Source organism: Balaenoptera physalus, assembly GCF_965194825.1.
Source record: "Balaenoptera physalus genome assembly, chromosome: 19".
NCBI classification, from domain to species: domain Eukaryota; kingdom Metazoa; phylum Chordata; class Mammalia; order Artiodactyla; family Balaenopteridae; genus Balaenoptera; species Balaenoptera physalus.
In genome coordinates this window covers 21038659-21059871 of record NC_138900.1, presented here as the reverse complement: position 1 = coordinate 21059871, position 21213 = coordinate 21038659, and the positions used below count along the sequence as shown (strand labels likewise).

The window sequence follows — 21213 nt, the reverse complement described above, 5'->3', positions numbered from 1 at the left end:
AACCCTTCAGTGGGAAAGCTTCCATTCTAAAGCTGCTTAAAGCCTTATAAATCAATAATGACACAGATGGACTGGTGATAATCTATTTAGAATGCCTGATAGCAAATATTGTTGTACAGATGATTAGAATGGTAACTGTTTAAGCAGAAAGCCTTTCTCTCTTTGTAAATGGTAAGTTTGAACAAAAAAGTGCTCGCACATGGACTTCATGTCAGGAAATCTTCGTGCTGGGTCTGGGTTGCAAAGGGAAAACATCGGGGGAAGAACAAAGAGACTTCCCGCTCCTGCCAATATAATCATATCATTCCCTGTTTCTTTAACAAAACAGGACCTCTTAATGGAATTGTGTCTTCAGGTGTAAATAGCATTAAAAGCTGCTTCTGCTCTCCTCTTTGCCCTGATACAGCGCAAGGAGTGAGAAAATAAAGTGGAGGTTGTCAGAAGTGGCAGCTGCTTGGAATCCTGATAAATATAAGCTTTTATTGATCTGATGAAAATGAAAGATCCCAGTGCTAGGCAGTATTTAGCTTCTTGTCTACAGAACGTCACCGGTGGCCTTGCATTGGGATAGATTTTCATTCTCATACACCGGATTTGATTTCATCTTTAACCTTTTCAGCTGAATTTCCTTGACCTCTGCATATTGCTGTGATTTGTTGAATTTGTTACATTTCACTTTACATCACTTCTTTCTATATTTCCTTTTGTGATAGGGAACTGGGACGCCCCTCTGGCAATCTGTCAGTGCCCGGATCAGCCACGTCCTTTCTGGGGTATTTTCTCACCATACTGACAGTCCTTAAGACAAGTATGCAGTTAAGCTGCTAAGGTAAGTCTTACTATATTAGAACTCTTTGCCCTAGACACACATCATTTCCTCCTGCTTTGTCGCATTGACCTAACGCAAATGCCAACCAAATAGCCTCCTCTCTCTCCCCCCTGGCCAGGGGCTTCCTCCCAGCCTCTCCCCGACCCAGGTAGGATTCCTCTACCTGCCCACAGCTCTGGGTGAGCGGTGGCTGGCAGGACCTTTTGCCATGGGGGAGGCATTCCTTCGTGGTTTGGGTGTGTTTGGGGATGGGTGGGGAGGGGGAACAAAGGAATCATGAAAAAATGTTATTTTCCTCTCTGTGGCTTAATTCCTTTCTCAAGTTTTCATCTGGGATGAATACGAGGCTTCAGTTCGAAATCCTGAGGTGCTGCTAACATATTCTGGTTCCAAGAAAGTGCCGCTGTTATTTTGAGTAGTTTTGATACAACCAAATCAAAGTGAAGATTTGAAATAGCTTTTCTGAAAGCCCAAGCTGAAGTCATAAATTATTCTGCACCATGATTCTTTCTGATAGTAAAACCATACCTCTCTGCCTGACATTGCTGAAATGTGGAAAAGTGAAAGTTAAAAATAAAATGAAACATTTAAATCTTGGCTGTTGAGAACCTCAGATAGACATCAAGGCCAGTCGATAAAGGCCCCTATCAATTAGGCTTCCGCAGTTATCATCAGATTTGGTTTATTAGCAATGGCACAGGTGCAGGGTTCTGGTACTGAGATTGGGAAGGGCTAGGAAAAATGCGGGGAAATACCATAAAATGGGAAGTGAGGGGCTGGGATGCCAAGGTCGGCTCAGTGGCAGAGCCCAGGGCAATGGCGGTGCCCACTCCCTCCTGGAATCTTGTGGGAGGAAATGTCTGCAGCCAAAGGGTTGGAAGGTTTCCCTTTTTTACCCCCTTCCTTTGAGTCAGAAAGTGTTGATTTCACACTGTGGTGAGTGTTTTCCATCAGCTTCTTGGTGGGTGTATTCCGTGTTAGGAAAAGGAACAGCGAACACCAGCAGTTGTAGCTTCCGTCAGCGGAGGGCGGGCGGCCTCCAGTGGCCCCGGGACCTCTGAGCACGGCCTCCAGTGGCTCCAGGAACTCTGAGCACCGGGACCCCTCTAACGATGGAGACAGCCACGGGCTTCCTGGGCCTCCGGACTGAGCTGTTTGGCTATTCCCTCCTCAGCATAACACAAGCAGAACAGTTTTTGGTTCCATAGCTGTTTGGTTGGGAAAACAAGCCTGCGGTTGCCAGTAAGGTTTAGAATTCGCCTGCCAGATCAGGGAATGTCTGTGAAGACTATTTTCCCTCTTGGGAGGCAAAACACAGATGGGGGAGTTTAGGAGTCTTACAATATTTAGCTGCTACATTGATGGTAGGGATTCTGCCGCGTGGAGGCTCACAGTTTCCGAAGGCCTAGCTTATCATCACTGCCGAGGGCCTCAGGTAGGGGAGGTGGGTGGGGCTGGCTTTCCCCTGGGAGCGAGCACGCCAGCTTGCTCTGGAACGTTCCACCCTCTGTGCCTCTTGAGGTGGGCGAGGAGGTACTGCAAGGGTGCTGCCTTTTCCTCTTGACCCACATCGGGATGAGAAGCCAAGAGTTGGATGAACCACCATGCCTGACAGGTGGGGCGACCGAGGGCAGGAGCTGGAGGGACTTGGGCTTCCTCTGTGAACAGAGACGTGCCATCCTGCACGTGGTTCCTGAGACCCTGTGGGATAGGCAGAGGCACCAGCCTCACCAGGTTTCCTACCCCCGAGGCATGCGTTTTAAAAAGTTAATCACTTGGTGTGCTTTGGACCTCATAGAAGATAAGGAAAGATGCTGCGATGTTCTAGGGATTGGCCATGAGCAGGTGGGGAGGTTTTTCTGCATGGGAAATGTACATCTTGGAATAATTCGGGGTCATGTGAACTGGAGTAGGGTTAGAACTTTATATCTAAGAGCATATTCTGTGCCCTGGAGACCAAGAAAGGGGACAGGCTTTAGAAACAGGCGGAGAGCGTGTGGGCATCTCCTTTCCAGCCTCTTGCTGACTCCCCAGTCCCAGCACACAGGATTCTCAGGCCCTAGAGCCCGGAATTATGATGAGATGGTTGAGACATTTCTGGACTTCTGAAGGTACCTGTTGGGGAAATCTTGCTCCCATTCCTCTCCACCAATGCCCTCCCGATCCTTTGAAACGGACACTTGACTTTTTAAAGTCAAATATTATACAAATACAGCTTCGGGACAACTGAAGCACCATTACTTAGACCCTAAGCAACCTGTCGGTAACTGAACCCCTCGTACACATCAGAAAATGATTTACTGTTCTGCCACAGCATGGGTTTCCAGAGCAACCCCAACAGGGATTGGAGGCAGAGTCTAAAGGCGTGTCTGTCCAGCTCTCCACAGCTTTATCCTTCAGAAAGACCCCATGCTTGGTCTCGAGGCCCAGTGACTTCTAGAAGGAATTGCCTCTCAGAGACCGTAGGACCTTCCCTCCATCGGACAGACACAGAGTGGCTCCCATTGTCCCCGGGGCATGTGCAGGACCCTGAACTCAGGGTGCTGTCCCGAGGCAGCCCCGTGTCCTGGTACAGACGTGTGAGTCAACAGCCTTCCCGTAGCAGTAATTACCTTAGTTAAATGCTGCAGGAGCCGTACTTTAGGAGCACAGAGGAGGGAGTGAATAATTGTAATTTCTGTGTGATAATGATGATAAGCCCTGCATATGTGTGTGGAGCTTTGCGTTGTATTTGATCTTCACTGGGAGATCTCCAGGCTCATGGAGGTAAGGATCCCTGCAAACCCCTTTGTAGCCACTGAATGAGGTAGGAAAGTAAGATCACATTACTGTCATTTTGCCTGAGAGAAAAATAAAATCAGAGATAATTTTAACTCCAGAGGGAAGGTAGAGTGAACCAATTCTGGTCTAAGAGCTTCTTGGGATTATCTTAATCCTCATCAACTCCCTTGCAGGTAGATGCTTTTATTAGCTCCATTTTCCAGATGTGGAAACTGAGGTCAGAGAAGCTGAGTGGCTTCCGCCAGGTCACACAGCTGCTGGATGGTGAGGCCAAGGTTTGTGCATGCTTCTTTCTGATTTTGGAGCCTGATCCCTTGGCCGTGGAGCAGCCCTGGATATAGCCTTCGACAAGACAGACAAGCTCCCTGCCCTCAGGGAGCTTATATTGTGGGGCTGGGACACAGTAAACAAGACGACCATGGATAAGATGATGTCAGATAGTGATAAAGGCTATGAGGAAATGTCTGAGGTGAGAAGAGGGCAAGGGGGAGTATCTGTACTTGGGTGATTAGGGATAGCCCTCTTTTTTTCTTTTCTATAAATTTATTTACTATATTTATTTTTGGCTGCGTTGGGTCTTCATTGCTGCACACAGGCTTTCTCTAGTTGCGGCAAGCGGGGGCTACTCTTCGTTGTGGTGCGCAGGCTTCTCATTGTGGTGGCTTCACTTGTTGCGGAGCACGGGCCCTAGGCACGTGGCCTTCAGTAGTTGTGGCTCACGGGCTCTAGAGCGCAGGCTCAGTAGTTGTGGCACACGGGCTTAGTTGCTCCGTGGCATGTGGGATCTTCCCGGACCAGGGTTCGAACCAGTGTCCCCTGCATTGGCAGGTGGATTCTTAACCACTGCGCCCCCAGGGAAGCCCAGGGATGGCCCTCTTGAGGATGGCACATTGGAAGTGAGGGGTCTGAAGGACATGGAGGAGCCAGCCAGTGAAGGTCTGGAGGAAGAGCATTCCTGGCAGAGGGAGTAGCACGTGCAAAGGCCCTGTGGTAGGGAAGAACCCAGCATGTGTGGGGGACAGAGTGTAGGCCATCGAGGCTGGAGCACGTGAGCTCTGGAGAGAGGGTGGGTGGGTTGTAGGGCCTGGATAGACATGCCTTTGTAGACCGTGGTGAGGACTATTGCCTTTCTTTTATGTTTATGTTGCTTTTAACCAGAGAGTGTGTCTTGAGAAACCCACCCTTCCAGGTGTGGGAATGCTCCTAGGTGCCAGAATTCTGCAAGTGGCTTGAACCAACTCTTGGTGGGTTGTTCGCTGCAACCTTAATTTTCTACCAGAGGGATGTCCTTATGACTTGTCTAAAACTGGGAGTCAGGGATTTCAGGCCCCATGGGTGTAGGAAAGGTGGCCAGTCACATGGGGGCCACAGTGCCCTTTGGTTGCTCCTCTGGACCCAGCTGAGTCCCTGTGGCTGTGGGCTCGGGCAGAGTTGCAGGTGGAAGGCTTTGGGGCTCCCTTTGATCAGGTCTGCCTAAGTCTGTGCAGCCTCAGGGAGGTGTAAACACGTTCCATCCACTACCAGGAAGTGTTAACTCCAAACTGACTGTGATCACTTCCTTGTCAATGTTGATTCGTGGGTCATCTAATAACATGCTGAATGAGCTTAAGAGTAAAGATCCTTGGTGGTTATAGTTTAGACCTCTTTTCCCTTGGGCAGTACAGGTGCTGTTGTTAGGCAGGACTCTGTTTAGAAAGTCTAGGTAATTCCTAGACCCATAGAGCCCTAGGGCTGGCAGAAACTCTTGCAATCAAAGACACCTTTATTTTATAGGTGAAGAGATGGAGGCCCAGGGAGGGCAAGGGACTTGCTCAAGATCACAGAGCGAGTCATAGGCAGAGCCATTCTCACCTGGGCACAACAGGCCACCCCTCAGGCAGTTCCGGACAGCCTGGGGGCCCCTCTTAGCTGAAAGGAGGCACCAGCAGGGGGAGGGGCTGGTGTCCTAGTCGCCTCAGGAGCTCGCACAGCACGCAGCACGGTCCTGGCACGCTGTGAGTGGTCAACAATCATTCACTGATGTATTGACTGACCAACCCCTCACCTCCGCATTTTGTAATCATTAGAATTTGTGGTACCTTGGTTTCAGCAAACTCAGTATATATCAAATCCACATTTCTTTCCAAATTTTCTGGAATGCAGGGATTGCAAAGCCCAAGACCTCCCTAGGTCTGATTTATGCCAACACCCAGGACATAATGAGGCCAGGACTCTGGTAGTGAGTTCCTGATACCTGCACAGGTAATTTGAGGGTGCCCCTCAGGTATTCCAGTAGGCCCGTTTTGGGGATATAAAATGCTGAAAGTTTTGGACAAAGATGGTCAGTGCTGAAGGCAGCTTGGCCAGGGGAGGGCCTGGACTCTGCCCCAGAGTGTGTTGCAGGGAGGGACCTAGATAGGCTTTGGCCCAGCCTGGGCATCTGTCTCTGGGGAGTTGTCCTAAACCCAAATTCAGGGTTCAGGTGGGAAACGCAGGGAGCTGGATGTGTGCAGAGCAGACTGGGGAGAGCTGATTCCATGGCAGGGGGCCTCTCAGCTCTCATCAATTGCACTTGGGAACGTGGGCAGAATTTTTCCAGGTCTTCATAGTTTTTAAGGAAAAAAGAAATATTAAAAAAACTGGTTCTTTTCTTTTCCTTCAACGTTGGCAACTAATTAAGTTTTAAAAAAAACTTTCTGCAAACGCAAGTATATCTGTGGACTGGACAGAGCTTCAGCCCGCACTGTGTGACTCATGCTGAGCGCAGACACATACACACAGTGGGCACGCGATGCGGATCTGCCAGTGCTGACCCGAGCTGCCCGCAGCACAGCCCAGGCTTTGGGAGCACGTGAAGTGGGAAGGGAAGGCAGCCTTTGCAGGCCCCGGGCCTCACTCTTCTGCCCTGCGTCCTCTTGCTGCGGGGAGGCCGGCGAATGTCCCTGGCTGCATGGGGTGGGCCGATGCCCGGAAGAGGTGCAGCAGCGGGAAGACACCCACCTTCTGGGAAAGGTGGTCGGGATGCCTGTCTGCAGGCCTCCACGTCCCACCTCATTCTGTGTCTCCCCAACACCTGAGTTATAAGGGTGCCTGCCCGTGTCTCATATGGGGACACGGAGATGGACGGCGTGTGATTCTGCCCCCAGGGAGCAGGCGATAGAACCACCCCTCCTCGTGCCAGGAGTGGGGCTGCTTTGGGCAGATGCCTCGGTCCTCAGGTGTGGCTGATCCACGTGCTCTGCTCACCTGTGTTTGGGATGGGGTGGTCCTGACGCTGCACCAAGCTGACGGGAAGCTCTGGCTGCCGCTGGACATGGGTGGCCTGTGTTGATCCTGGGGTGAAGCTGAAGAAGAAGGTGCTCTCTGTCCTGGGAGCCCACCTGGTGTGGGAGAGAAACGGCGGCGCTGCTCCGCCCACCCAGTGCATGTCCTGGTCCTGTGCTCTGCTCCATCCAGCAGAGGCGACCCAGGCCCTCAGCTCCCCTGAGAGGCAGGCAGGTGGCCCGGCATTCCCGGAGATGGGGGCAGACCCCACACAGCTGCCTGCGGTGGCTCCGTCGGGGTGCTGTGGACCAGCATCGTCTGCGTGCTGGGAAGGGGTCGCTGGTCTCTGGGCCTCACTTCCTGTTGGCCCCTGCCTGGCTCTGCTCATCCCCACATACTCCCTTCACCCGTCCACATGCAACATGGAGTTTCTGTGTGTGTAATATTATTTGTTTTTATTTCTGTAATCCCTTTATTGTTTGCACAACTGCTGTCAGACTGTTGCCTGAAAGTATCACAGGATAATTGCAGAACGCCTGCATAAGTAATTTCTTATGAAATCGGGCCTTGTCTGCATATAAAATTGTTTGTCGTTGCTGCATACATGGACTTCATTATATCCAGGCTGTTTACCGGGCTCATACCTTCCTCACAGGCCACGGCGACGAGAGGGCCTGACGCTGGGAAATAATGAAATACTATCGTTTTTCTTTTTGGTCATATGACATTGCTGGAGGGTGACAGTTGGTCCGAGGCGGTCAGAGAGAGCCTGGACCTGGAAGGAGATGGGGACCGGCTTTCCCGGGCCGCTGCCAGGGAGGCCAGTGGCTAATCCGCCTGTGCCGGGCATTTCTTCTGACCACATTTCTGTGATATTAATGGTGTGTGGTAGTGAAAGAAATGTGTTTTATTCTCGAGTCTAACCCTGCTGTTATCAAAGTAACTTCCAGCTTATTAGCGACAAAGGACTTTTCTCCTCTCTGCTGCCCTGTTCGCCAGGGCTTCCTGAATTAAACTGCTGTTTCCTGTCCTTTATATGCATGACCACATCTGGGTAGCCTGCTCACAGCCCCGCTGCTTAATAACAATCACCTTCCCTTTCAGTCTCTGTTGATTGTTTCTAATTCACTCTGACAGATAGTGCCTGACAACTTGCCGGCTTTTCCCTCCCTCCGTGACCTGAAGTTACTCACAGCACTTATATAGTCTGTCATTTTTAATATTTGATTTCATTTTAAGTTATGTGTTTTACTGAGAAGATGAAACCAAAAAAAAAGGGGACTTGTAATGGAACATAAATTTAACCCTTCTTGCCATCCGGCACCAGCCTGAGCCACCCTCCCTGGTGTCTGGGTGATGGTTTCTCCTTCCCTGTGATTCTCCTGCTGCCGCTGGGTTTCTTTTCTTCTTTCTTTTTCTCTTTCTCTCTCCTGCTTTTTCCTTTCTGTCTTTCATTTCTGAAAACAAAAGCTTTATGTCATATTCTTTCCCTTTAATGGCGCTTGATTAGTTTATGGAGCTAATAATGGCGCTTTCTGCTTTGCAACCAGGTTATAATTGAAAGACCTTTTGGGGGGTTTTCCTCTGGAGTGAGGGAGTCAGGAGAGAAGCCTAGTGAAGTCAAAATGACCAACTTCAATTAAGGTTCAGAATGTGAATTTGATCTTTCTTTTTGGAGATGCTTCTCTTTGGGTGAGCTCGCGGGGCAGAGAAATGCCAGCTCTGCCTGGGTTTGGGATGAGCCCTTCCCAAGAGTGGGGACACACATCTCCTTCTGCCTCTTCCCTCTGAATCTGCCCGGCGCGCGGGCTTGTAGGGCAGGCGTCCTCGCGGGGGGCAGGCGGCCCACGTCACCTCAGGGTCCACTCTGCCATGACTTGGCCTTTGTTTGCCACCAGACAAAGGCTCCTGTGTCCCTCTTGGCCCTTCAGAGGTTGAGAGCTGTGAGGCCGTGCATTAGGTCAGCTTTGCAAATAGACACCACAAAATTAAAAAAAAAAAAAAGTGGCTCATTAACCCATGGCACCTCGCTTGCGCTGCTGGCCTTCTGTGTACATCGGCCTGTCCCCCGCAGTGTGGCTTGGGCGGCTGAAAAAGCTCAGTAAGAGGGATCTGGGTTGGATCTCAGTTCAAAAAGTTCAATTTCACTGTTGCCCATGCCTGGTCTCCCCATGACCACAGCACATCCCAAGCGTGTGAGCTGCCACACTCAGGAGGGCCCTGGAGCCCCCGGGCTAAGTGCTTCTTTGACTCGTGCAGCTGCAGGCCTGGAGCAGAGGGTGTCCGTCCTAGGGACCAGGCAGGCAGGTTTCCAGGGCGCTCTTCTAAAGGCAGTCTGCTGGGGGCGAGGCAACAAGCCTGGTTCTCTGGAGCCAGCTCTTCAGGGAGTACCGGGCTTGGCCCAGAGAAGCACAAGGACTCCAGGTCGGCCTGGGTCCACTGCCCATGGGCAGATGTTCTAGCTTCTCCCCTGCTGTTCTGCTGCCCCTGGGTCCAGGCCCGCAGACCGAGGTCCTGGGTGGGCCGGCCATGTCTGTCTTGTCCCAGCCGCTCCCAGGATGACTCTTTCATTGGGGAGTTTTCTTCGCCAAGCCTCCCCTTTCTAGAACCTGGGTTCTCTCCATCTCTCTGCGCACTATGGGTAAACTGAGGAAACAGCTGCTCTCTAAGGGAGATTTTTTTCCTTTCTGTAGTCCCAAGCATCCCATCACTGGTTCCTTTTCTTCCTTCTGAAAAGGGTGAAAAGTCAAGAATAGCTATTTATTTTGATGGTTTCACAATGTTGCTTTATTTTTTTTTGAAATTGTCATTGTTTTGAGACGTTCTGATTAAAATAAAAAAGGAGAATTACGAACAAAAAGTAAAATGAACACAAACCTTTTAACTTTATGTAGGAAATAAAGATCTGTGTACACAATGGTGTGCTATAAGTAAAATAAGGACAAAATGGCTTTTCTCTTTCACTGACCCAGATGGTCTTTATGTGCAAGGTATGGGCCAGGTGGTAAAGGAAAGGGGGGTTGAAAAGTCTTGTTTTTCCTTTTGTAGCTCTCCATATTTGTAACCTACTGGGGAGACCAGGCGTGTGTGTGTGTGTGTGTGTGTGTGACAGCGATTGCCAGGTAGTGGTGCTGGCTCTCACAGTCTGGGATGATCCTCACATTGGCCCCAGCTCAGGAAGTTGGGCTAAAAGGATCCAGTGCCTTGAAGAAAAATACAAAGAGAGGCCAAGGGCCGCCATGCCCTTCCTGCTTTTAGGAGGGCAGTTGAAATAGAATTTTAAAGCAGATTCTGTATTTGAGGTTTAACCTCCAGCAAGGCTAAATTATGCTTTTATTCTCCTTAAAATGGACTGTTTGGCCATTATTGGTTCTTGTTTTAGAGTCAGAAAGAAATTGGGGGTTGAAGTCAACTAAAGACTGATTTGGTTGTGGTGCCTCTGGGGTCCATCTATTACCTGGTGAGCTGGGGCGACGGTGGAGCAGACTTCCTCGGAGTCCAGCTTTTCTGTGGAGCTAGCATGGGGGCAGGTGTGTTCAGTCAGGATTTGGGCCTGGAGGGCCCTGCTTCCCCAGGAGACAGCTCTAACCAGGGCTGCGAGTTAGCAGGGCCCCGAGAATTCACTGACCCTGGGCCTGAAAGGATGTGCCTTGTATGGAGTTAAGGCGTATCATTCTTCAGTACGGTTTAAGTCAACAGAAATGTGAGAGCCCTGCCGCCATCCTAAGCACGCATGGGTACAAATACAGAGCGGAGAGGCTGCACAGGGCACTGACCACAAGGGAGTGTGGCCTGGGCCACCTCAGAGATTAAACAGAGAGCCATGGATCCAGACTTGGGGGAGAGATCTGTGGATAAGAGCAATATGAATGAGATGCTGACCAACGACAAGGGAGCTAATGATTGTTGTGTGCGTTCTCTGTGCTCAGCACTGCACATCATTTTAGGGAAGGAAAACCAGACCTGTCCTGTGGCTCACGAGGAGCTTCATGGAGAAGCTGGCGTTGGAGCTTGGCCTTGGGGACCAGGAAGATTTTCATAAGTTGAGGCAAGGGGAAGGCCAGAGGGAAGTAGCTTGCAAAAGGCAGGAACCTGCCAGATGCATTTGGGGCTGGGGGGAGGGGCATTTTGGAGGGGCTGAGGTGACCATTCCAGGTGGGGGCAGGAAAGGGGGGAGACGTGGGAAAACTGGGGGTGGGCTTGGTGTCGGGGGTGACGAGTAGCTCCATTTTGTTGGCACTTAGGATATATTAGGTGTGAGTGGAAGGGTGGGTCAGAGCCCAGTGGGAGAGAGGCTGCCTGCCAGGTAAGGGTATTTGTGATGAGTTGGGACGTACCCTAGAAATGGGCATTGGGAAGACTGTTTGCGCTATCTGACGCCGACCTGGGGCAGTGGACGTGGGAGTGGGGAGAAAGAACCGAACTGGACGGTGCCCTTCTCTTGTCACTCACAGTGACCTCAGAGAGAGAGGCACCGCAGTGACAGTGCTGGAGCTGGGGTGTCCAGGCTGGCCAGCCTGCCCTGGTGCTCAGCTGTAGGCAGTTTGCCCACGTCCCAGGCCAGGCCCGTGAACTGTGCACAGTACGTTGGCCTTTAAAAAACAATAAAAAAGGGATTGCCCTTTAACCACCCCTCCCCCACTTTGTATTCATCAGGGTCAGACTCATTTTTCTTTCCATACATATACAAAAGATGAACTTTGGGTTATACAAGGGGTATATGCCAATGTCAAGAGCAGACAAGAACAATGGAACAATTAGCAGATTCATCAGTTCTTCTGCTTATACTTCAATTCCAAGAGTGAAATGTTAGTTTGTTCAACTCTCTGCTTTATGCCTTGATCACAGTGTGAAAGTGTTGACTAAGCTTAGCTTCCTGGTCAGAGGGTCGAGACCCATGGCTTTTAAACATGCTTATATGAAATCCAAACATTCATGGCCACTGGTGATCTTGAAATCAAGGCACAACTTATAAAACGAACACATAATTATCTTGTTTATTCAGGGTATAAATAGAGTTCATGCATTTAAAAATTTTTCTTCCCGATAAGGACTTTAGCCAGCATTTAGTCTTTAGATAGCCTCTCTCCTTAGTATACGCTCTCTATCTCTTCTCTCTCCCTCCCTCCTCCCTTTCTTCTTCCCTCCCTGCCCCCTCCCTACCCTTCTTCCTCTACTTCCCCCTCTCCCTCCAACCCTCCCTCTCCCTCTCCCCCACCCTCTCTTCCTCTCTCTCTCTCTTTCTCTCGCCCCCATTCCTCCCCCCTCCCTCTTTCCCCCTATCCCTTCCTTCTCTCTCTTTCTCCTTCTCTCCTCAGAAGGCGAGGGACTTGTTGGACCTGCTGTGGCTGCCCCTGGAAGAGGCAGGATCAGCCTGTGGATTTCCTTCTTGGAGCCCTTCCTGCTTCCCTCACAGCATTGGCAGAGGAGGGATGGGTGCCCAGGGAGGGCCTGGTGTGCTTGGACGCATCCTTGCCACCTCCACAAATCCAGGGAAGGGCCGTGAAGCCCACACCTGCCTCTGACAGCCCAACTGGGGACCAGATCCAGAGAGCAAGGTGGCCTGGGGATGGGACCTTCCCAGGCCCTCCCCGATGGGGGGTGGGGGGCACGGTTTATACCCAGAATGACTCCTTAGCTCTAAGCCAGCCACTTCCGTCATGTACACACCTCCTTTTTGATTTTTACCGTACCGGGTACCACATGCTTCTAGCTTTGTTATTTTTTGAGACACACTTCTTTTAATTAAATATTATATTTAGCTTTGTCCTAAATAATAATCTCTATGAAATCTCTGGTTTGATGTACCCTCTATATATTTCTTCATATCAGACAGTAAAATAATTATTTAAGTATTAATTGTTTTTTTTTTTAAAGAAAGTACTCGAACTGTGTTTTTTTCTTTTTATTTTTTTTTAAATTTATTTTTATTTATTTATTTTTGGCTGTGTTGGGTCTTCGTTTCTGTGCGAGGGCTTTCTCTAGTTGCGGCAAGCGGGGGCCACTCTTCATTGCAGTGCGCGGGCCTCTCACTATCATGGCCTCTCTTCTTGCGGAGCACAGGCTCCAGACGCACAGGCTCAGTAGTTGTGGCTCACGGGCCTAGTTGCTCCGCGGCATGTGGGATCTTCCCAGACCAGGGCTCGAACCCGTGTCCCCTGCCTTGGCAGGCAGATTCTCAACCACTGCGCCACCAGGGAAGCCCTAATTGTTTTTTAGAGAGGAATTTTTTTGTGTATCACCTAAAACCGTCTTGTGTGTCAGCGTGCAAGCCTTTGGGTATCACCAGGTCGATCCATTGGAATGTTTGCACCCAGCCAGCTTCCTAGGATCTAGTTCAAGGGGCCCTGGGGAAGCCCCTTCCCAACCCCTCCAGAAAGTTCTCCTCGACTCCTCGATCTCATGGCCCTGCCCTCAGAATCCCTAATTGTCATTTAATCATGCACTGCTCTGGTCACATCTGACAATGCTGTGAGCAGTTGCTGGGCCATGCTTTCTGACTCTGTCTCTTCTCTTTTTGATGGCCAAAGTGTCTGGTCAATTGAGCTAGCTGTGCCAGTCTGTCTGTCAGTTCTGTCTATACATCTATGTATCTCTCTATCCATCTGTCCGTCCTATCCACTGCCCCTCTCTGTATCTATGTATCTATCATCCTTGTGTCTATGCCCAATATCTATCTATCTATCTATCTATCTATCTATCTATCTATCTATCTATCTATCATCTCCTATTCTCCCCCCATCCCCACTTTCTTTCATCCTCTTTGATGAGCCAGACACTGCTTTAGGCCCTGGGAATATAGCAGAGAACAAAACAAAGTCCCTGCCCTCATGTAGCTGACATTCTAGTTGGAGAAGTCAGGCAATAAACAAATAACCCGAATAGATGAAGAAACCAGAAACTGATCTGTAGGGACACATGCCATACAGAGTATTGAAACAGGGGGATATGAAGCAGAGAGACCAGGACAAGCTGAGGCTGAGCGATCGGGGAGGGCCCCTCTGGGGAGGCTACATTGGGTCTAAACGCTGAAGGCCAAGGCAGAACCCTGCCAGGATGGGGCAGCACCTGGACAGAGGGCAGAGCTCGTGTAGAGGCCGTGAGGCAGGGGCAGGCTTGATGACTGAGGTGCAGAGAGAAAATTCAGATAGAAGAATGAAACTGTATTTGATTCTGACTTTGACAAGGATAAAGTTTTTCCATTTCTCACTTCCTAGGGGCTACAGTCCCTTTTCTATGTAAGAAAGTCCAACCCCTCAGCTCTGAAAGCCCCTGTGTCAAATCCCTTCCGCTGGGGAGCTTTGGAGGCAGTGCCATGTTGTCCCCTGCGGGGTTGGAGGGCTGAAGGGGAGCACACCATGATGAGGTGACCGCTGACATGCTAATATTTCATTTTAATCTTGAGTGCCAGGTTACTTTCCAAATGAAGTGTCTCAGGCAAGGCTCTAACTTACATGAAATGAAAGAGTTTAATGCTAATTAAATATCATCTGACTACTGAAGCCATATTTATTGATGGTCTAAAAGAACATCATGGAGGTGGGTAGACTGGGAACGTGTCTCCACTAGAAACGTACCTTCGAGTCCCGGGACTCCTGCATTTCAGGCTCGCACACCCCACGCGTGGCGAAGCACATGCGGGTGGGACCCCGGAGCCGCCCCTGCAGCTTCCTCTGCCGGATACAGAGATCAGCGCCTTTCATGTGGGTTTGGTTCAGGAGGTCTGGGTGGGGCCCAGGCTGCTCGTTTTTAACCAGGTCCCAGGAAGTGCTGATGGCGCTGGTCCAGCTGCACGGTGAGTAGTAAGAGGCTAGAACAGACCAGGGTGAGCCGGCTCTGACCCTGGCTCCTGGCACCACTGCTCACAGGGAGTGACGGCCCTGTGTGGAGTCGCCCACTATCCTGGTCTCGCCCACCCCCTCCATCTCTCCTTCCTCCCTTCTTTATCCCAGACCTTCCTACTCCTCCCTCCTGTCCCAGCCTTGCTGTCGCTCCCCCAAGGCCAAGAACGGGGTGATTCCTTACGGTTGTTAAGGTCTTCATGCAGGGTTTGACCCAATTTTCCACCATTTGCCTTGTCTTTGGTTGTCTGATTGCCCTACCCAGACTTGGAACAGCTCAAGGGCAGAGCCTCCATTCCAGCCTCTTACTTCAGTGCCCCCAGGCGAGTGCTTCTCGAGAGGGCAAGGACGGGATGTACTTCCTGACCCTCTGTAAACAGGGACTCGCGTGGGGCAGAACTGGCCTCAGCAGCCATGTGTTGGCTGAGCTTGGTAGGCAGGGCCTGGAACGTGAGGTCGCGCTCTCCTGTCTACCCTCCGGCTTTCCTTTGGTGAGGCTTCTCTGGGCTGTGTCTTCCCTTCCCTCTGATCAGCAGCCTCCTAATGGCATAGACGAGGGATGCACGGCTCTAATGCTGCAGGGCTGAGAGCGTCCTCATCAGTGAACAGGGTGTGACCACTTGGAGGTGCATGCCCCAGTGGTTGCCCATGGCAATGGGTCCGGTGTTGCTAGACCTTTGGATTTTTCTAGAGAGGTCAGAAATGTGGATTTTCAGATGGAACTCAGCCAGTTTTTGCAAGTTGAAAATCCTTACATGATTTTCTTAAATCATCACATAAGCCAAACTGAACATATGTGTCAGTGGATTTCGGCAAGTAGGCCTCAGGGTGCAGTGTCTGGTGCTGATCAATTCTGGGGATGATTCCATAGGTCCTGCTGGGAGAAGCTAGGGGGCCTGAAGGAGGTGGCCTGGTTGAAGATGGCTCCTCAGCAGCTCACCTTGCCTGGGGAAGGGGAGTTGGGTGGAAAGGGCTCTGAGGACTCAGGATCCATTCTGCAAGAGTGGGCCCTGATGTGGCTTTCAGGCCTCGGGGAAACTCATTCTTCCATATCAGCTTGTCTGCATCCACCTATAATTAGCATCTGAAATTTCTAAATGAACTGCCTAATCAAGTAAATTTAGCAAACTTATTGTGAAGTGCTACGAAATCCCCTCCCTCCAACTGTCCATACGGACACCCGCACCACCTTGCTTGCCTATGCTATTTGCAACTGAAGCTGCTTATGTGTGCTGTCTGGCAGCCCCGCAGACAGCCCATTTATGTGACCTATAATGAGTTTATTAGTGTTTCACTGCCTTGTTGCTATTAAGTTTTATCAGTTTCAGCTTCAAGAACACAAGGTTAAATTTTCAGTAGAGTTTTCTCAAAGTTTGAGAGGGATTAAGATTGTTAAAAATGTGTCCAAATGGTGGGTCCATGTATTTATTTTCAAGATATTATTTCTGCCCACTAAGAGATTTTGATCTCTTATTTATAAATTTAACACTTTTCTGATGTTCAGAATGGCAGCACAGGGCTCGAATTTTATATTGCACACTACACATGAATGCATTAAATGTAGAGGGTCAAACTGAAGCTGTAGCAAATGGAGCTGGACCCGTTGGTGACTGTGCAGCCCGAGATGTTGGTACCCCTGTCCCAGGGTGCGGCTAGGACTGGCTGTTGCTTTGACCTGGTAAATAAACATCATAAAGAAAGAGGGAAAATTCTCTCACAAATTACAAAAGGATGAGTTATTATATTATTTTCTCCCGGTACCATAAGATAAGCAGGTTCTTCTATGAAAATACGTGCATGTGTAATTGAATATTATTTACCTGGATCCCTTCTGTAATTCTTGAGCAAATTTTGTAGGAGAAACCAATTCAGGAGTCTCTTCATTGGCTGCAATCAGAATAAAGTGGTTCCACTTTTAGGTTAAGAGAAAAAAAAAACAGTAATAGGCTGAGCTGCTATTATGGAAAGTTTATTATAATTGATATATAAGCTAGCTGGGGGCTTAAGCACAGAGCAGTTGGAAAATTTAGCGAGCCCCTGGATCCAGTTTTTAAAAATCTATGTCATGTCCACAGTGGGGAGATGGCCATAGCTGCAAAAGCCCTCTGTCGAACATGGAGACACACCTGTGGCACTCTCTTGGTTCTATGCTGTTTGGGATGTAGAATGCTCTAAATCCTCTCATTACTGCCTTATAGACGACAGACACTTCAAGCAGTTCTCCATTTATCTGAGATTACCAGTTAAACTCGTTAAAAAGCAACTCTGGCTTGTTCACTCAATTGGCTGTGGGGAAGATTTCGTGTTCTTGAGCGACAGTGTGGCTTTGATTAGTGGAGTGCTATACTTTTTAGGGGAGACCTTTGCTAACTTAATTTATGACCCCGGTTGATGGCGTCTGTGCTGGGGCATTACGTATTTCCCCAACTATTGTACCTGGTGTCAATAAAGGCGCATTTAGGGAGATCTGAAATAAAACTCCAGGGCGTTTTTGTTCTTTGGGGAAGCAATGCACCATAAACATTTTGGGCTTGAGCCAACAGCTTTCCCTGACCGTGATTGCAAATTACTGTAGTATGTATAGATTGCCAGTAGAACACTATTTGAGGAAACCTGTATTTTATAGAATGTCACTTCTATGCACAATCCAGGCAAAAGAATAAAAAAACTAATTTAGCCAGCAGACAGTATTCTTTTGAATGAGGATTATGAAAAAAATATTTACCAAAAAACAAGCTCTAAATATGGCTTTTTATTTAATCATTATTACATCAATCATCAATATCAATACTTAATAGCAACCTGATAATGTAGCCAGTAGGTGAAACAGCTATTAAAAAGTGTAAAAAAAGATTAATCAGGCGCAGGTGATATTAATGCTCTCCAATTATTTAATGATAAGTACATATTTTTGAAAGTGTTTTTAATGATCGACTGTAATATTAGTTTGCAAAAATGTAATTTCTTCTTAATTTTGCACCTTAGCTTCTTTGTGCCGGGTACAAAGGTAGTATATTTCTGTAGTTATTGTTTGCAGCACTCCGTGTAAAAAATCACGTTCATTTCAAGAAGCTGTTATGGTATTGATTCTGGTAAAGACTTCCATTAACTGACCAATCTAAATCTCATAAGTGATGTCAGGATAGTTATGCATTTGCTTGGTTCAAGTATTCAGCCATTATGTTAGAATGCAGGCAGTGTCTGAATATGGCTGTTAAATTATTTCTAAATACCGAACCAGAACAGCTTAACAGTTCTGCAGTTTGAGACTGACACAAAAATGACAATCTGCCACCTCTTTGTTTTTTAAATATTAACGTTGTATTGGGATAGTATTTTTGGAGTAAAAACCTGTGGCACGAGAGGATAAGTGACATAAACAAAGGCAGCTGGGCTTCATGAAATAATGGAACAATAAGGCCCTTGCAGCCGTTCTCATCACTCCAGTATGTTAATTAGCATTCTGTTGTGGCCGCAACACTGAAAACATGTAATCTGTATTGGTGTACAGTACAGCTGTGAACACACATTCTTTTTTGTGAGTCCCTGGAGTTAGCCTTGCCATTGGCATATGCGTTTGGGCCAAAAGTCAAGCCATCACCACTAAAATAGCACACTATAGCAGCAAAATGTCATTTGTCTTTTCTTATTTTTTTTTCTCCCCTCAATGCCACATGCTATCCAGTGATGTAATCCAGTATCACTGCATCTGCCTCCCTGCTCTATTTTTGCAGGAGGGTATCTGAGGGGGCTGGGATGCCAGCAAGCAGGAGGATTTAAAAGGCAAGTGGCCCCAGAAGGGTCAAATTTAAAAATCAGTTCTTTCCTTTTGCATTATTTGTCTAAAAATATTTTTTTTTAATGCATAGATTTTTAAGTATCAGGGACCCAGAATCCGCTGCTTGTTTCCCTGCGGGGAGGGGGAGGCAGCTAATTCATAAGGAAAAAGAATCTCAGTAAACTTTACCCTTATTTATCATCTATATTTCGAACCTGATTCACAGTCCTTCATGCATGTAATACCCACTTGGGGGTGGGGTTTGTTCTTCCCATTTCAGAGCTGAAGAAACTGAGGCTGAAGCATGGCCCAAAGGTGGACTCTAATTGCAGGGGCTTTCTGACCTCTGTCTGCACGCAGGCAATGGATGGCTGCAGAGAGTGAAAATGATTGGTCGTTTTGAGGCAAAGGGGTTAGTACCAGTGAGCGGAGGCAGCCAGTGGCTGGGAGCAGTAACTGGGGCCTTCAGAGGCAGGACTCGGAAAGACCCCTCTTGCGTGATCTTCTGCTCACGTGTGGCTGTCTGGGAGCCGCCCCTGGTACTGCAGGAACATGGCCCTGGGTTCTTTCTGATACCAGTTTTGGAGGCAGGAGGAGAAGACCGGGTTTCAGCGTTGTTGTCACAGGAGCTTGACTAAGTGGCCAAAACCTGCTTGGATTTTTACCTGATAGCATTTGGCTTGAAAAGCGAAAATGGTTCCATTTCGATTTTCCCTGGTTTCAAAGTAATTCAGCTTTCTTTGTATGAGTGTATGTGCAGTATCCCCAGCACAGGACACTTATACACACACACAAACACACACCCACACACACACGCTCATACATACTCTTGTTCATGAAGTACGTATCCCTTTGCAAAATATTTTTTGAATCAAAAATTCATTTTCTAGCCCTTTAAATGTATTATAAATTCAAATAGGGGCTACCCAGTTGTTAAAACTTTTTCTACATTTCAGATTAATTTTATCCATCCCCCATCACCATCTGATCTGACTATATATACCAAAGGAGATTTTTAAAAAGAAAAAAAAAAAAACCCAAAACACCAACACCAAAACCAAACCAAACCAAACCAACCAAAAAAACCCCATCAGCTCTAAAGGAACTTTCAGACTCTGTGGGCAAAGCTTCTTGTTGTCTCTTTCTGAAAAATGAGAATGAATACTTAGCTCAAGATTTTTCTTTTAATCTACCTCAAACCTGATTGAAAAATTACCCCCACCCCATAGAGAAAACACAGCATCTGGGTCACCATGCTGATCCAATTTGGTTCTGCTTTCGGACTGTGGAGGAATCAAATGGTCTGGCGTTTAGGTGATGCGAGCGAGTGTCCACCTGGGAGCAGATGAGGTTAAACGTTAATAGCACTTGCTTTTTTTCTTTTTTTTAATTCCAGCAGAACAGAACTCTTTTACACTTGCCTGGCCCCTATCCTGAGTCCCACGTCCAACTCCACAGCCTTCGGAGAGGCCTCAGTTGGCGTCTTTGCTCAGACTTGCCTGGCTGAGGTAGGGCAGGACTGACACTAAGATTTTAGATCTGTTGTTCCTCTTTTCCTGGAAACTCACCCCATCCCCCCTTGGTTAATGGCTCTTTAAATATTGAAATGCCTGGAAAAACAAAACAAAATAAAATAAAACGCAGGCTGTCAAAGAGATAAGAACAACAACAACAAAAATGTTGGTATCTTTTAGAATTTGTCTTCTTAGTGGTAAAAGTATATAATTAATAGGAGAATTTTCCTCCAGATGTGGCTATACTATAATAGAGCCTTATAAATGCTACAGAAAGAAAAATTGCTTGGAACGAAGGCGTCCTCAATGAGAGCACACCTGGGTCTGACAAAGATTGCATTTAGGGACTGCTGTGCTATCACAACGCAGAGAAAGACCAAGTCTCCGGGAGCAGCTGGAGAGAAAGCCCCGGCAAATCTGCATGCAAATAGCAGCACATTGTTAACTTAATCAGATGCCGAGGAAAAGATGTGCCAGAACCGCGAGGATGATCTACATACACGGAGGGAGAGCGGCCTGGGCTGCCATGGCCGCTGGGCGAGGATGGGCCTGGAGCAAGGTGCAGTCGGGCTGGCCCGGCCTACCCACTGCCTGCCCATTTGCCCCAGCCTGCAGTCGATTTATCACAGAATGCTTGGTGCGCTCTTTGAAAAGATAGAAATGATGGAGTATATTTCAATTGGGAGGAAGCTTTCTTTTTTTTTTTTATGGTGATACAGGTATTGGTATTATTTTGCCTGACTCCATAAGTCCAATTAAAAAATATTTCTGCTTAAATATCCGGGTGCATGAAGATAAGAAATAGTGCCCTCGAGTGTATAAAGAAAGAGATCTTTGCATTAAAAAAAAAAAGATGCTCTCTATAGAGTGAAGTGCTGAGTATATATTGTACCTTAAGAAGTGGAAGACACCTGTTATTTATATTTTATATTAATATTAATGGACATATATATTTTAAATCCCCTCCATCTTTTAGTCTAGCACCGTAAAAAATAAAAAGTAATACTATTTAATCACCCACAGCTTAATAGTGCCTTAGTTGTTTACTGCCATCGCACTAATTGCTCTGTACTAATGTGTTTTTCTGTGATATCCAGTAGTGCTAAGAGAACAGAGATCCATAACCAATTAAATATAGTGTTTTTTATGTTAAAAATATATCTGATGAGGCTAGAAAGGGAACAGAAGCTGCCCTTAACGAAGGCGCATTGGCACCGTCTGGGAGCC

The 21213-nt window shown here is 48.0% G+C and overlaps 1 protein-coding gene across 8 annotated transcripts in view; it reads left to right on the top strand.

The window, feature by feature from the left end:
• The window catches only part of ZNF536 (zinc finger protein 536), a 426032-nt gene that overhangs the window by 110755 nt on the left and 294064 nt on the right, over positions 1 to 21213 (top strand). For all 8 annotated transcript variants that reach the window (XM_082437056.1, XM_082437055.1, XM_082437057.1 and 5 more), the window contains exon 3: positions 714 to 829. The gene's annotated coding sequence lies outside the window, so the exon portion shown is untranslated. The remainder of the gene's footprint in view (positions 1 to 713; positions 830 to 21213) is intronic.